Below are 17433 nucleotides of genomic sequence, written 5' to 3' on the forward strand. Positions count from 1 at the left end.
ATGGTAAAGAAGGATATCATTTGTGACAACCAGTTTATCCTTATTCGATATTGTGCCCATATCATCAACTCCATAGTCTCTAAAGGGTTCAATGAGGTTGATGATTCCATTATTAAAGTTCAGAACCTTGTGAGATATATGAGGGCTTCTCCCAACGGCTCCGTCAGTTTAAGGCAATAACTGAACAACTTGAGATCCCATTTTCTAGTATGTTGCAACTGGACGTCCCGACTCGATGGAATTCTACATATATAATGTTGGATGTAGTGCAGAATTACCAAACAATGTTCAAGCAGATGGAGGTCAAGGATGGGGGCATGAGGTATGCTTTGCTGGAGTCAGTTGGGGGAGAAGAGGGCTCGGTGCGCCAGACACAATTAATTGGGCCAATATCATGTATTTTGTTCAATTTTTAAAATTATTTTATGACATAACTATGCGGATATCTGGAACAAAATATCCTACTATGAACATGTACTTCGAGGAGCTCTTGGGGCTTTATGATCATTTGCAACAAAGTTGTGTTGACAGTGTGAGATTGTTGAATGCAATGGCTATGAGGATGAGATATAAATATAATAAATATCAGAAGGATGTGTAGAATATAAATAGATTATTATTTGAGGCTGCGATCATTGACCCTCGATATAAGTTGGCAATTGTAGAATATTGGATTAGGGACATCCTCGATGATGAGGATGTTGTTTATTAGATTGATTAAATGTGATATTGATGATTTATATAGTCATTACAATAGTAGTGGTTAGTCTTCAATCGAATGTGGAAGCTCCTCACGCCCGACTGGTTCGTCATCTTCCTGGGATGACACATATGCACAAAGTTCAATTTTATTGTGGCTGCGATGGTATCATCAAAATCGTGCATCGAGAAATATTATGCAATGTAAGTCAGAGGTTGAGCATTACTTTATGGAAGATGTCAAGGCACATAGCGATACATTCTAGATATTAACTTGGTCAAAGGTGAATTTTGGCAAATTTCCAATACTTTCCTGAATAACCAGGGATGTACTAGTTGTTCCTATCACTACGGTTCCCTCTAAGTCGGCGTTTAGCACCGGAGGTGTGTCTTGGATGCTTATTGGAGAGTTCATTGTCTCTGACCACTGTCGAGACCCTTGTCTGCACAGAGAACTGGTTAAGTTCAACATCCATTGAAGTAGATACCGTTGATGCCGATAGCTATAGGCTTGAATCGGGTAACTTTATGATTTTAAATAATTTTTTACATAATTTTAATATTTTTATTATTTAATTTATAATTTATATGATTTTGTAGACCTAACTATCAACCTAGACTAACTATAGATGATTGAGATGGACGCACCATGTGACCCCTTTATTGGTGAGAAACTCAATTTTAGAAATTACCATCATGTAAAACTCGTCAGAGTTAAAGGTGGAGGTGAGTTCATAATGTGCCATATTTTATGTCATATATCACTTGGTTGATGGTTTAGAAATCTATAGTTAAAATGACTAAAGAAAATATAGTGCATCTAATCTAAAACTTCATGCAGGAAAATTTGAAATTACTATTGAGTCATCGACTCAAATGCATGGACTGTGAAGACTGATGCGGAGGATTGTTGTTATTTTATATTTGAATGAAATCTATGAATTATTAATATTTTGGTGTTGTAAATTTAAATTTATTGCGACTTGTAGTTTTAAATTTAAATTTATCATTTCCAATTTTTAGTTTGATTTAGTCACTGTAGTTAAATTTTAGCTTTTTAATTTATTTTTTTACAGTATTTTTTATTTTTTTTATATTATTTTATTTTTAAAAAAAATATTTTTAAAAAGGGGTAGGAGGGACCTACCCAACCCATGGAATGTTGAACACCTAAGATATTACTTTGTATAAATTTCCATGTAATCATGTCATTATAATAAAAGGGTTGTTCACTTCCATTGTCTCCACTAGCACCTCGCGACCAAAGAAGAAAACAACTCAATGGAGTGTCTCTCCTCGTCCCTTAATCACGGTCGAGGCAACCTCCCGCTAAATACAAGTCGAGTGTCTTTACACACACCTAGCAACCAAAGGAGGAAACAACTCAACGGAGTATTTCTCTCCTCACCCCTTAAGCACAGTCGAGGCAACTTCCCGCCAAACACAAGTTGAGTATCTCCACTCGCACCTAGCGACCAAAGGAGGAAACAACTCAATGGAGTGTTTCTCTCCTCGCCCCTTGAGCAAGGTCAAGGCAACCTTTCGCGAAACAGAAGTTGAGTGTCTCCACTCATACCTATGGAACAAAGTGTTTCTCTCCTTGCCCCTTAAGCATGGTCAAGGCAACCTCCCACCAAATACAAGTCGAGTGGCTTCACTGGCACCTGGTGACCAAAGGAGGAAACAACTCAACGGAGCATTTCTCTCCTTACCCCTTAAGCGCGATCGAGGCAACCTGTAACACCCCATTCTCATAGGCTAAGAGTGTCACGTGTTTTTCATAAAATAAACCCGCCAAGAGACCTCGTATTTCATAAATGAAATTAGAATTTATTTTGTAGAAAAACTGTCTAATAAAAATGTTTTCCAGAAACATTAAATTAATAAACTAGATAAATTCATGTCATAAAAGCATGTTTTATTTTAAAAAGTCTGAAACTAAAATTAATTGCTCCTTTTATTCTTGGACTGGCTGCTCGTATTCATCATCCTTACCTGTGTGGTTAAAAACATGGAAATAAACTAACATGAGTTGAAGACTCAGTAAGAAATCTATCACAATGTAAACATAATAAACATAAAAGTTTTCATAAAAAAATTCATACCGAGAGTTTAAATTCATGACTGATCATACTGATGCTTATGCTATGTATGATTGATTTAACTGACTGATTTATCTGATTTAACTGATTTATCTGACTTAACTGACTTGCCAACACACTTAACCCTGTGTGCGAGGTTGTGCACCGGCCCCACGTCCTACTACAACAAGGGGAGCTGCTGATAGTATTCTGGCATACTATGGTGGACCACGACTGAGTTAGTGGCTTGCACATCCACCCTAAAACTGAACTGCATTGGTACCATGCATCTGAATAGCCATCTTGTTAACTGATCTGATCTTATCTTTCACTTGAATTTAAGATGGCTTACGTGTCTTATACACATGAGATGCATGACATATTACATACATAATCATAATTTCTGAGTTTAAACATGATGCGGAATGACAAAATCGTATGCTATGCTGAATGACATGTTTTTATATGACATGAAAGGTGCATAAATAATTGGCTGGCAATGAACTGGCTTGAATAATACTTATTTATAAGCTAAATTGTGATGATCCTAAATTGTGATCAAAATTACTTACCTCGCTGCGTTTCTTCTTGAATAACACTTCGTAATTTGACACCTATATGCAATAATAACCATCACTAAATTTGTTTGAAAACAAATAAGTACTAATATCCTACTTAATTAAATTCATAATCTAAAAGATAGTCAAACAAATCTTTTGTTTAACACTATAATCAATAAATCCTAATATTTAAATTACTTAAAATACTAATTTATAATTTAGTAGAATACTCGAGCTATTTTAAAAAAATTCTTAAAACTTAAATTCTTAAACTAAGTTTCATTTCTTAACATAATTATTAAATCTTATAAGAAATCTAATAAATATTAATATCATTTAAATATTATTAACAAATTTCTTTATTTTTTCTATTTAAAGTATAACATAATAATTTTATTAAAATCCTACTAAATTGACAAAGGAAATATTAACTAAATTATTAGGCTCAATAGTATACTTTAATATATATTTTCAATTCTTTAAACACTTTTTTAATAAATTGAGCATTTGACTAATATATTTATTTAATAAAATTAAACTCAACTTGAAACATTAAACTCAACTTTAATTAAAATGACATAATAATATTCATAATTAACATATACTTAAACGTAAGGTTATAAATATAATTATACTTAAAACACTGCTTCAAGATACTAGATTTAAAAGGGCATACTTGTAATTTATCCACAACTGCACTTAGTAAACTGAAACCTAAAGCAAATACATATATATTCTGCAGAAAAACAGAGGGCTCGGGAGAGAGAGGCGCACGAAGCAAGGGCTCACCGAGAGAGAGGCTAACGTGTCGCGATTCTAGGTTGCTAGCGGGGGTCAAGACGGTGCGACTGGGGGCTCGTCTGTGGTGGTGCGACGTCGAAGGAAGTGATCCATGCGGCAGTGCAACCAAGAGGGAGGGAGGAGCATGTGCTGAGCTGGGTGGCGGAGGGTCGTAGGCCAACTGGGATGGAGTAGGTGCCACGGGGAAGAGCTGGTCGGCGGTTTCTGGCACCGTGGGTGGTGCTCCGACGTCCTAGGGTGGTCGGCGGAACAACCTGAACTGGCAGCGTTGAGGTGCTCGGCAAGAAGCCACCATGTGGCGTACATGTGACAGTGCTTGGAGGTCCTTCACGGTCATGCATAGTTTGTGCAATGTGTGGTTCCGTCGTCGAGTCGTGGCCTTTCTGGTTAATGCGTCTCACTGAGTAGTGTCCGGGCGGCTTTTCATGGCATGGGTGTGCTCTGTTCCATGTGTGCAAAACAGGGGTGCGTTTCGTGCATGACTGAGGCGCAGGGAGTGGCTTACCGTGTTGTCCGAGGAGTCGGTTGGTCGTCCCTTGATGTGGTCAATGGTGGCGTCGGCATACTCTGGGCAGAGGGGCTAAGCGTACATGGAGGGGAAAGCTTGAGGTTTGCAGCTTGTAGTTTTCTTTCCATCCCGAAGTGATAAGCGTAATATACATATATATAGGTGATGAATCAAGAGGAAACCTAGAGGAAAAGAGACGTGCATGAGCATGGGAGTGGAGACATGCGGGGTTAAAAGTATGAATTATCCTAATAACAATAAAATATGAATACTAATAATAATAATGGTACGATAACAATTCTATTAAAATTAACAATTTATTAATAATATAAAATCTGATAAAATAAAATAAACATAATATTAATAATAAAATATTTATTGCTATATATAAAAAATTACATAAAATTTATATTATAGCCTAAACTTAGGATTGGATTGTTACACAACCTCTCACCAAACACAAGCCGAGTGTCTCCACTAGAACCTGGTGATCAAAGGAGGGAAAAACTCAACGGAGTGTTTCTCTCCCCGCCTTTTAAGCGAGATCCAGGCAACCTCATGCCAAGCCCAAGCCTAGTGTCTCCACTCGACAGAATGTATCTCTCCTCACCCCTTAATTACAGTCGAGGCAACCTCTCTCCAAACACAACCTGAGTGTCTCCACTTGCACCTAAGGACCAAAGGAGAAAACATGATGGGCACCAAGATGGACCTATTCTTAAAGATCCATTACAAGTTCCAGATGGGCAAATTACAAGATCAAGAGTCAAGAAGATCAAGGAGGCAATGCAAGAATTGGTGCAATCCACTTGGAATGAAGCTAGCAAGACACCAACACTCAAGATACGCTTCAGAGAAGGAGATCCAGTTTTTATCCACTTGATACAAGTTACGGAAGACAAGAGTCAGAGTTATTGTTTAGACCTTGTCTAATTTATTAAAAATGCTTATTTTATTATTTATAGGAATTAGTCTAGAATAATGGGGCTTGAGGATGTTTAGCCCACATATGTTTTATATTTTATGAACTAGGGTTTCAAGATAAATTTTTAAGGGTAGTTTAGGGATTGTTTTAATTTGCAGCTAGGGTTTCTTTTGGGAAAGCCTTGTATTTAGCCAAAAGGTATTTTGCGAAAGGATTTTATGTTAACGTAGGGTTTTTGGGGGATTGAGATATGTAAGTTATTGTAGCCGAGTACTATAGCCGTGACACTATTTGCTCAGGGGTATTTTTGAAAGATAGGGATTTATTTTGGCTAGGGTTTTAATTAGGTTTTGGTTTAAATACTCTTTGTAGTCTCATTTTAATTAGTTTATGAAATTTGATGAATTTATTCATCGTGAGTTGAGTTTATCTCCTCTTGTTCTTGAATGAACTATTGAACTTATCAAAGGCAAATCACAACTTTTGTGACATTCTTCCTTATAATCTAGGTTCTTGAGATAGGTTCTTCAACGAGTCTAGATTTTCATATAATCTAGGTTCTTAAAACGAGTTCCTCAATGGGTCTAAATTTATCATTGGCTTATTTTGGCTTTCTTGGATGAGTTTTCAAATTGATTGTGGGTTTTAGGGATTCCATTCTCACGGGTTCATATCATTTGATATTTAAAGTAAATTTTCCAATCACGTCTGATTCTATCTTTTAATTCCTGCATCTTTAAATTTAATTCTAGGACTTCATTGTTTTACAGTTGCAAAAAAAAAAAAAATAGGAACAAAATGTAGGTTGCCGAAATTTTTAAGGTTTTTGGTTTGGCTGAAATTTGCGTCACCTAAGATTTCAAAATTCTATGGTTTCTTGCATCTCTAAGTTTGTCAATTACTTGGAGTGCCGTTCCAATGATTCTCTTTTACTTCAATGTCAATTATTGTGTGTTTAAATTCAATTGCTTGATTTTCACAATTGAATATTACTGTTTGCGATTGATTTAGAGAAAAGAAAAGAAATGAAAAGGAAAAAAAGAAAGGAAAAGAAAAAAAAGGTAGCATATTTAAAGGTATTTGTTGATTGAGGTTTATCATCAAAAGGGCTGAATACATCTTTCTAGTTAATATCTTGTTTTATAATTACTCTTTCCTTAGTATAAATTATTTGAGTCTTGTGTCATTTTATTCATTCATTGTTTCTTATTCTTGTTTCTTGAACCTATTGTTGGTTGGAATAATACAAGATTGTATTGTCTTTATTTAGGTCAACTAGTTCTTAAGGAACTTGATCGGGAAAACTATTGAAGTAAAATACATGAGAGTGAAATTATTATCAGTAAAAAGCCAATTAAGAGGAAAACACGAGTGGAGTGCTATTATTCAAGTGGAAACACGTAAGGAAGTGTGTGAGGTTTTCCACTAACATTCTTTTTGTGCAGCACATTACGATGTCTAATAGGAGTGACTTATCATCAAATGGGATGGCAAATAACTTATCCTTTGTATTGCATGCCTTGCAACAATAATTTCAGCGGTTGAACTTAGTGTTGGGTGAAATGAGGGATATGATGGATCAACGAGATGTAGTGTGTAGAAAACTACAAGGTGAGAGAGATAGGAGGAGGCGTGAGCCAAGTATTGAACATAAGTGAAAGAATGAAGAGTATGGTGAGTCTTTTGTTGTCAGGCATGCTCTCAATACACAAATTAAGATAGATGATACAGAGTAGTAGAACAAGAACAATTTTCATACTAGATGCCACATCAACAACAAGGTATGTAGTATGATCATTGATGGGAGAAGTTGTATTAATTTGGCTAGCACTAATTTAATTGAGAAATTGAATTACCTACCTTGAAACACCCTAGACCATATAAGTTGTAGTGGTTGAGTGATTGTGGGGAGGTTAGGGTAAATAAGCAAGTGCTAGTTTTTTTTTCAATTGGAAAATACCAAGATGTAGTGCTTTGTGATGTAGTACCTATGCATGCTGGCCATATCTTGTCGGGAAGCAGTGGCAGTATGATAGGAAGGTGATCCATGATGGGTTAAGGAACATGTACAGTTTTGAAAATGATGGAAAAAAATCAAATTTGCTCCTTTAACTCCAACACAGGTCAATGAAGACTAACTAAAACTGAAAAGTGGGGTTGTTCAAAAAAAGAAAGAGAAAATGAGAGTGATAAAAAAAAGAAATAGTGAGAGTGAGAGTGATCAAAATAGAAAAAGAGACTGAACTAAAAAGTAAGGGTGAAAGTGAGATTGACCTAAAAAGTAAGACTGAATGTGAGATTGAGAAAAAAAAAATAATGAGGCCGAAAAGGAGAAAGAAAGAAAAATGAGAGAGAAAAAAGATGAGGGTAAAACTGAAACCTCAAGAAAAAGAAAGAATGAGTTGAAAAATATTTGTGAGGTCGAGAGTTCAAAAAAAGATGAAGAAAAAGAGAGTGACAAAAAAAAGAGCAAAAAGAAAAAAGAGAATGAAAGGGAAAAAGAGAGTGGAAAGAAAAGAGAGCGAAGAAAGTGAGAGCAAAATAAAGGGAAAAATGATTTTTTATGCTAAGGCAAGTCTTAATACTAATGAACTTGACGTATCTTTGTCTAGTGTTATTGTCTCTTTGTTGCAGGGATATGAGGTCGTGTTTCCTAGCAGTGTGTTCAGTGGATTGCCACCTATTAAGGAGATAGAGCACTACATTGATTTTGTCCCAAGTGCGACAATTCCTACCCGGCATTTTTTTGAAGAACATGAGTTCTTGACACACTTGAAAGGACAAGCTAAGTTATTGACTAGAATGCATGCTAAGTGGGAGGACTGTATTGAGACTTTTCCTCATGTAATCAAATACACACATGGTGAGGAAAGTTTTATGGTTAATGCATAAGCAAAAAAGTATGTCCTTATCTTTATTTTAAATGCAATGTTATTGAAATTTGAATATAATAAGAAATTACATGCTAATGATGATGACTTTGCTAGTGTGTATAGAACATGTGAGAAAGCATCGTTTGGTAAGTTCTATAAACTAGATTGGTACTTGTTTAGAGATAATAAACTTTGAGTGCCTAGTTTAGATTGGTATTAGTTTTATGCATAAGTTGCTTGTGTGTGGTAAACATGGTGATTTGTTGGGTAACTTTGGTGTAAGGAAGACTTTAGACGTGTTGCATGAATGTTTATGTGAGAATCATTTGCCATTCATTGACATATTGTATGAACGTTTGTGGGAGCATCGTTTTCCATTCATTAACATGTTGCATGAACGTTTGTAGGAGTATTGCTTGTCATTCATCAAATTTGCATATAATTGGAGTGATTATTTTGGTGTAAGGAAAACTTTAGATGTGTTTTATGAACGTTTATGGGAGTATCATTTGCCATTCATTAAATTGTTAAATGGACGTTTGTGGGAGTATCATTTGCCCTTATTAGAGTGTGCATATAATAAAACCTTGCATACTATTATGTCTTATTATCCTTTTGAAATTGTTTATGATTATAATCTACTTTCTCCTTTAGCTTTGATGCTTTTGCTTGTTGATGATAGGAGTAGCTTGGATGAACCTTTTCAAATTCTGGAGAAAATTAATGATAATGCATATAAAGTGGATCTTCCCGGTGAGTATCATGTTTTTACTACTTTCAATGTTTCTAACCGTTCTCCATTTGATGTAGGCGGAGATTCGAGGTTGAATCTTTTTTAGGAGAAAGGGAATGATGGACACCAGGATAGACCTAGTCTTAAAGATTATTTACAAATTCTAGATGGACCAATTAATGATCAAGGAGGCAATGCAAGAATTTGTGCAATCCACTTGGGATGAATCTAGCAAGACACCTACACTCAAGATGAGCTTCAGAGAAGGAGATCCAGTTTTGATCCACTTGATACAAGTTATAGAAGACATGAGCTAGAGTTATTGTTTGGACCTTGTCTAATTTATTAAAAGGGCTTATTTTATTAGTTATAGGAATTAGTTTAGAATAATAAGGCTTAAGGATGTTTTGCCCACTTATGTTTTATGTTTTATATTTTATGAATTAGGGTTTCAAGATAAGTTTTTAAAGGTAGTTTAGGGATTGTTTTAATTTGCAGCTAGGGTTTCTTTTGGGAAGACCTTGTATTTCGCCCAATGGTATTTTGGGAATGGATTTTATGTTAACTTAGGGCTTTTGGGGGATTGAGATATGTATGTTACTGTAGTCGAGTACTGTAGCAGTGATACTATTCATTCAGGCGTATTTTTGGAAGATGGAGATTTATTTTTACTAGGATTTTAATTAAGTTTTGGTTTAAATATCTTTTAGCCTCATTTTAATTAATTTATGAAATTTGATGAATTTATTCATTGTGAGTTGTGTTTATCTCCTATTGTTTTTTAATGAACTTTTAAACTTATCAAAGGCAAATCAAAACATTTGTAGCGTTCTTCCTTATAATTTAGGTTCTTGAGACAGGTTCTTGAAACAAGTCTCTCAACAGGTCTAAATTTACCATTGGCTTGATTGTGGTTTTTTTGGGTGAATTTTCAAATTGATTATGGGTTCTAGGGATTCTATTCCCATGGGTTTATATCCAAACAACTCAACGGAGTATTTCTATCCTCGCCTCTCAAGGGCAGTCGAGGCAACCTCTTGCCAAATACAAGTCAAGTGTCTTCACTAGTACTTGACGACCAAAGGAGAAAACAACTTAACAATGCGTTTCTCTCCTGTCCCCTTAAGCGTGGTCATGGCAACCTCCTACCAAACACAAGACAAGTATCTACACTCGCACCTGGCAACCAAATGAGGAAACAACTCAAGAAGGTGTTTCTCTCCTCACCCCTTAAGGGTGAAAGAGTCAACTTTCTACCGAACACAAGCCGAGTGTCTCCCACTTGCACCCGGCGACTAAATGAGGAAATAACTCAACAAAGTGGTTCACTCATTGCTTAAACATGGTTGAGACAACCTCCCACCAAACACAATCCATGGGTTTTTTCCTTTTATTGTGGTTAATTAAGGGAAAAAATTGTTTTTCTTTCTTTTTCAAATTTTCCTTTTATTTGGAAATTTTCCTTTCTTTGAAATTTAAGAATGCTCAAAAAGAAAATCCATCAAGATGAACAATATTAGCCATACTTCACAAATTGTATTGGAGCTATTGATGGAACCAATGTGCAAGTTACGATTTCTCCAACAAAACAAGTTTCATTTACTGATAAAAAAGGGATATCTGCTTAGAATAGCATGGCAGTTTGTGATTTTTATATGCACTTCTTCACCTTTGTTTTGGTTAGATGGAAAAGTGCAGCATACGATAAACGTATTTTTATGGAAGCTATTCGAAAGGAGGAATTGTGCTTTCCACGTCCACCTAGAGATTTGAATTTAATAAGAATGACTAAATAAGATAATAAACGGTTTTTTCATTACTTTTGATTAATTATCATTTATTGTATATAGGTAAATATTACTTGGTAGATTCTGGATATTCTCATATGAATGGATACATGGGGCCATACAGATGGGAACGATATCATCTATTGGACTTTTGTTGTGGTAATTGATCAATGTGAGTGAGTGAAATATTTAATCAAGCACATTTGATGCTTAGATGCACTATTGAGAGAAGATTTGGAGGTTGGAAAAATAGATAGAAGATATTGGATTGTATGCCAAATTCTTCTTTTGATAAACAAGTTAAAGGATCTTAAGTTCAAGTTATACAATGATGGCGAGGATTATCTACGTCTTAAAAGTATAGAGGACAAAGAAGCAAAAGAATACTCACGCCTGAAACAATCAGAGATATCGAGTGAAAATGCTATCAATATTGCACGTAATTGTATTGCTCTTTTTTTTTTTCATTATACATATGAAAAATTGTATTATACTGTTTTCATTGGAATTTGATTATAAGATTTTATTTCCATCAAGGATATTTTCATAATTTGTAAAAAACTAAATGACATTTTACATCATTTCTACCTCGAAAAAATATATTTTTAATTTATTTCCAAACAAATGTAATATATTTAAAAGTGCTTTAGACATTTGGTTACCGAACAGTAAATAGCTTTTTAATAGTAGAGTTTATTACTTTAACCTCTAAGCTATAAGTCTAAAGCTAAAAGTTATATTATCATCAAAGACTAAGTAACTAGAGAGAGAAACTCCAACTTCTCTCTAAAAACACTTTCGTTCTGAAACTAGTTTGAGGGGGTGGGAGTTTTTGCTTACGGGGCTCGACTTCGAAGCCATTCTTCGCAACTCGTTGCTTGCATGAAACTTGTTGCCTGCTTGGTTACAGTGGTGAATGACTTGGTTGTTGTGGTGCCATGGCAACCATCGCTGTCTAAAACACACAACTGTAGATCCCGAACTCATTTTGGTTTCCTTCGGTCCGAGAACAATGAGGTCGTTTGGATCTTTTAGATTATCACTGGCCGGTTTACGGTCTAGGTCTAGGGTCAGGCAGTGGAACTTGTTTTGTTGAATATATAAGCTTTAAGGTGTAACTTGCTCCTTGTAGTCCTGCGGCTTTATGTGGCCTTATAATGTAACTTGTTCCTTATAACTTTACGACTTTATGATGTAACTTGTTCCTTGTAATCCTACATAATTAATAAAATGATTTTGTGTATCCGGCTATATGGTTTCTGCATTTTTTTCGTTGTATTTCTTCTTCATCTTTTTGCTTGTTTCTTTTTTGCATTGTTTCGCGCTTATTGCCTTCCGCTGTGTGCCGTTGTTGCTCTTGCTTGTATCTTTTGTCTTGGTATTTGGAGAGTTTATAACCTTGATCAGTTTCTTGGTTGTTGATGCTTGTGCAGCCTTCTTGCGGGACTTTGCTTCACTTCTAGAGATTCTTCTTACTTCGAGTAGTCATAAGACTAAAACCCACACTACATTGGGGAGCGGTCATGCTACCTCAAATTAGCCCACCCCTTTTGGTTCCCCAAGGAGGTAAGGTAATTCTTCGGGCTGCCATTGGGGCAATCTGCTCTCACGCTGTGATAGGAGTCGGGGTAAGTTCTTCAGGCCACCTTGAAGGCAGGACCCGCTCTCCTCAGCGGGAGGAGGCCGCCTTTTGGCCAGCCTTTCCTTATTGAGTCCCACATGGAGGTAAGTCTTTCAAGCAGTCTGTTACTGGATCCGCTCCCACTTGTTGACATCATAGGGAAATGTAACATTTTGGGCCAGGCTGGTACTAGACCAACTCTTCACTCGTAGTGGATGTCGGGGTAAGTTTTCAAGTTGCCGCAAAGGCTAATCCTGCACTCCTTTGTGGGGGGGGGGGGGGGGGGGGGGGGGGGGGGGGGGGGGGGGAGGGGGGGGGACAAGATAACCTTTTAGGCCTACCTTTCCTCTTATATCTTGCGAGGAGGTAAGTTATTCAGGCAGTTTGTTACTGTACTCATTCACACTTGTTGACACTTACAAGGAATGTATAGTTTCTGATTTTGGGTAGCTAAGGACTAACCCGCACTCTGTCACAGGAGTGAAAAGGCAACATTAAGACGAACATTTCCCTGTGGTATCTCGTGGGGAGGTAAGTTCGGATAGCAACTGGCTGACCACTCTTCTCTATGATAGGAGCTGGGGTAAGTTCTTCGGGCCACTTTGAAGGCAAGACCTGCTCTCCTCTGTGGGAGGGATAAGGAGGCATTTAGGCTGTCCTTTCTCTATTGAGTCCCATAGGGAGGTAAGTTGTTTGGACAGTCTGTTACTGGACTCATTCCCACTCTTTGATATCACAGGAAAGGTAAATGTTAGGTCAGGCTGGTGTTGATCCCACTCTTCATTACGGCGAAGGTCGAGGTAATTTATTAGGGAGGGTCGTGAGAGCGATCCCGCTCTCCTCTACGGGAGGGATAAGGCCACCCTTAGTCCAACCTTTCCCTATAGTGTCCCATAGGAGGTGATTTCGAGCAGTTTGTGATTCGACCCGCACCCGCCTATTAAATTCCATGAGGTAGGTAAATTTTCATCTTCAAGCAACCAAACATTGACCAGCACTCCGCCGCAGGAGGGGTAAGGCAACCCTAAGGCCTACCTTTCCCTATGGTGCACTGCAGGGAGATGATCTATTGATGATGTTGTTGCCGATGACTTCGTTAGCCACATTTTTTATTGTTAGCGCCTTACTGGTAATATGAAAGCGTGGAGCAGATGTTTTGCATTGTCCTGAAAAGCCGCATTTTTATTAAATAAAAAGGAAAGTACAAACTAGATGAAGAGGTGTTACAAAATTAAAGGACACGAAATCCCGCTTTGGTGACGTCTTCGTCCATCTTTCTCTTCAAAGCCATGCACCATCCTTTCCCCTCTCAAAACTAGCAAGGCAAGTTATAGACGGAGGCATGCCGCAGTGTCTTCAGTGTTGTCTAGCCTATTCTGTTCAATTGTAGACAGAGGCAGGCCCTTCATCTTTCTGCTTTAGCTCCTAGACGTAGCATTCCCTCACTGATACCTATTCTCCTCGGACTTCCCCCACTCCCTAGGGAGTTGGGAACTTCAACCCAATGTCCCCGGCAGGGGCTCTGCTGATACTGGGCCATTGGTTTTGGGTAGCGAATGGTGCTCAACTACCAACAAACCCTTAAACCCAAACGCCTTCAGAATACAACATTTATCGTTAGGGTTCAATTTCATCTCTCCCTCTCAAGCTAATGCATGAAGCTGTTTTGCTCAAGTCCATGGCGAGGCTATGCCATTTCGAGGGTTTTCGGTGCTTGCTTCTATCATATCAAAACCATACCCAGGTCTATGCCCCAAATTGACTCTCTCTACCTTCACATTTCGCAGGTTGGTGATCCTATGGTTCTGATCGTCCAAGTGATCGACCAGTGGCTGGAAGGAGGGCAAGACATCTAGAATTTCAAGCTTAATAGATTTATCAAGCAGCTTCGCAAATATCATCGCTTCAAACATGCTTTACAAGTATCAATTCCCTTAAAACTTATATACATTTGTGAGTGCCCGTGTATTATGTACTTTTGATATGGGTGTACACTTTGGTTAAAAGTTTTTAGGCTATGAAGGGTCTAATGATTGTTTGATAGATGACGAATGAGTCCATCTGAATTGTATCGTATATTTGTGGCAGAAGTAAATTTGAACCTAAAAGCGTGCATAAATTTATTGGATGTTTTATACGTTGCACTAAATGTGTACGAGCCTGCTCCACGAATATAAGACCGTTTTGGTTCTAAGAGATTTGATTCCGCCTGTCTACTATCCCCAGGGGAAAAAGCCCTTCCATTTTTTGCCAGTTGTAGGTGAAGTTATGCAAACCCCCCCCCCCCCCTCCCCCCACCACCCCCAATACACACTCTTTAATCCTTTGAGCTACAGTCATTGCCCATCTCTTCTATATATGTTCCTGGGAGTACCCTAAAAAAAGAATTGTGCTTCTCCCCAACCATCGGGGATGTAATATTGCTCATTAGGCTTACAAGGTAACTAATGGCCTCTTAGAGTTCTTGTCACCTATTGTTTTCAACTTTAGAGGATGGTTGCATGAGGTAGAATCCTCTTTTGGAGATATGTTTCCGTGTGTTGAGTTTTTAAACAGTTTCCCAAGTTGTGGCAAAATCAAGAATCACGATGTACTAATTGTTTGATATGAGAAAGTAGAGATATCAATTTTTTTTTTTTATTTGGACCGGATGTCTGGAATAATGTCCTGACTAATCTCAGGAGTGTACAGGTTCTTGGCAAGGAGTTTCCCACAAGTGCACGTTGGAAAATTTAAAGAGAAAATCTCCAGTCCGTTAATTCCTAAAGATTGTTTGCACCCAAAGGATTTAAACTTTAGACCTAGGAGGAGCATACTCCCAAGCTCAAGGCCTTTACCACTTAAGCCAACCCCTAGGGGTAAAGAAGAGATATCAAGTGACATGCCATACTTGAGTTTGTTAAGACTGATAAGAGAAAGAAACAAAAAAACAAAACAAAAAGTGGAATCAATGATACACGACACAAAATTTACGTGATTCTACAATGTTCCTACATCCATGGAGCTACAATAGATTTGATTTCAGATGATAATCAAAAGGTATAGTGCGGCGGCCGTTCAAAGGAATAATGCAATTTATAGCAAACCCAAATCAGCGGACCAGGTCGGTCCAAGAGCCAAAAACAGAATCAGACTCCACACAAAGTAGCCCAACAGAATCAAACTGCTTCATTTGGAAAGAGTAACGCTTAAACTTGTACCATGGGAACGCTCAGCCTTGCTACTGTACTGCTATGCTTTTCAGCTTGGTTTGTACATTTAGCTGATATTTAGTTGAACTTCTGGTTGATATCCTTGTTCTTCTAGATTCTGTCAGTTGCACTTAGATTTTGTTCTCCAATTATTGTCTCTCATATTTTTGCTTTGAGAAATTGGTTTCCCTTTTGGTTGAAACATCGGCCATCCTTGTTTGGCGCAATGGTAATGTGACCATAATCTTCATATTAATGCTCCTGGATCTTGTTTTGTTTCAGATATCTGAATGGTCGAGTGAGGAACCCTGACCCATCCCCTGGACACATTGCTGTTCGGCTAGATTTGATCTTCAAAAGTTCATGGCCTAGAAGAAGCAGAGAAGTATTTTGATAGCATCCCTGACACTTCAAGAATCACCATCCACGTATATGGTGCTCTGTTAAAGTGCTATGTAGAACATAAATCTTTGGATAAAGCAGAGGCCGCCATGCAGAAGATGAGGGAGCTAGTTTTTCTGAAATCACCTTTGCCTTATAATGATATGTTAACTCTCCATTCTCGGATAGGTAAAACTGAGAAACTAGACAGTCTAATGCAAGAGATGGAAACGAAGGGCATTGACTGGGATATGTTCACAGTTAACATTAGGTTGAATGCTTATGCAGCCACCTCTGATATTAAGGGAATGAAGAAGCTTTTAATGAAGATGGAAGCTGATCCTGAAATCACCATATACTGGAATACTTATGCTGTTGCAGCAAATGGATACTCAAAAACTGGATTACATGAAAAGACGTTAGAAATGCTGAAGAAAGCAGAGCAACTCGTTAGCGGTAAAACAAGGAATTCTGCTTATGAAATATTCCTCACTTCGTATTTGGATTTTGTATGGAGGGATTGGGAGAGTCTGGAACTCAGGCTATCAAGTATGGTGAGCTCGTTAGGAAATCTGGATGACTTGGATGGTGCTGAGAAGATTCTGGATATACGAACAACAAAAATAAAACATAAAAATAAAAATATACGAACAGTCAAAATAAGGAGCAAACTTGCGAGATAAATTAGCATTTTCCTTTCATAAACGCGAAATATAAGATTGCACAAGTACTGTATAAAAATATGTCAAATTACAATATGTCAATGTGTTATTGTATTCTCTAGCTTGCTTAGAAAAAAAAAATGTTAAAAGTACATCAAAGTTTCTTATAATGATAGAAGAGTTAAGTGCAGGGAAGTAGAAAAAACAAGTATTAAGAAATCACTTATTATTAAGATGAAATCTATTCTCCCTCTCTATGTAGTTAGTAATCATAAATGGAAGACATTTTTGAAAGTCAAACTTTTTTTTTCAATTTTAAATGTCAAAAAATCAATGATTTTATTTCGATAATAAAGACAATACAAGAAAAGGTTTTTTTAGCATGTAAAAGGTTAAGATTGATCAATAAAATCAAATGAAAAAATAAAATCAAATGACGATGTGGTTCTTCTATAAAATATAAAAATAATGATGCTTCATGAATGATATACCTAGTAGATAATAAGAAATTAATTACAAAAGGTTCATATTTGATCTAATGCCTCTTTATTTTTCATTTGATCCGAAGTAAAGTTTGTACGGCTAATAACTTATAACAATATTTAAATTGA

General features: G+C 37.0%; 1 pseudogene; it reads left to right on the forward strand.

The window, feature by feature from the left end:
• On the forward strand, window positions 1–16843 carry LOC121249366 (annotated as a pseudogene).
• The last annotated feature ends 590 nt before the right edge of the window (window positions 16844–17433 follow it).

The sequence above is a fragment of the Juglans microcarpa x Juglans regia genome, chromosome 2D (genome assembly GCF_004785595.1).
Source record: "Juglans microcarpa x Juglans regia isolate MS1-56 chromosome 2D, Jm3101_v1.0, whole genome shotgun sequence".
NCBI classification, from domain to species: domain Eukaryota; kingdom Viridiplantae; phylum Streptophyta; class Magnoliopsida; order Fagales; family Juglandaceae; genus Juglans; species Juglans microcarpa x Juglans regia.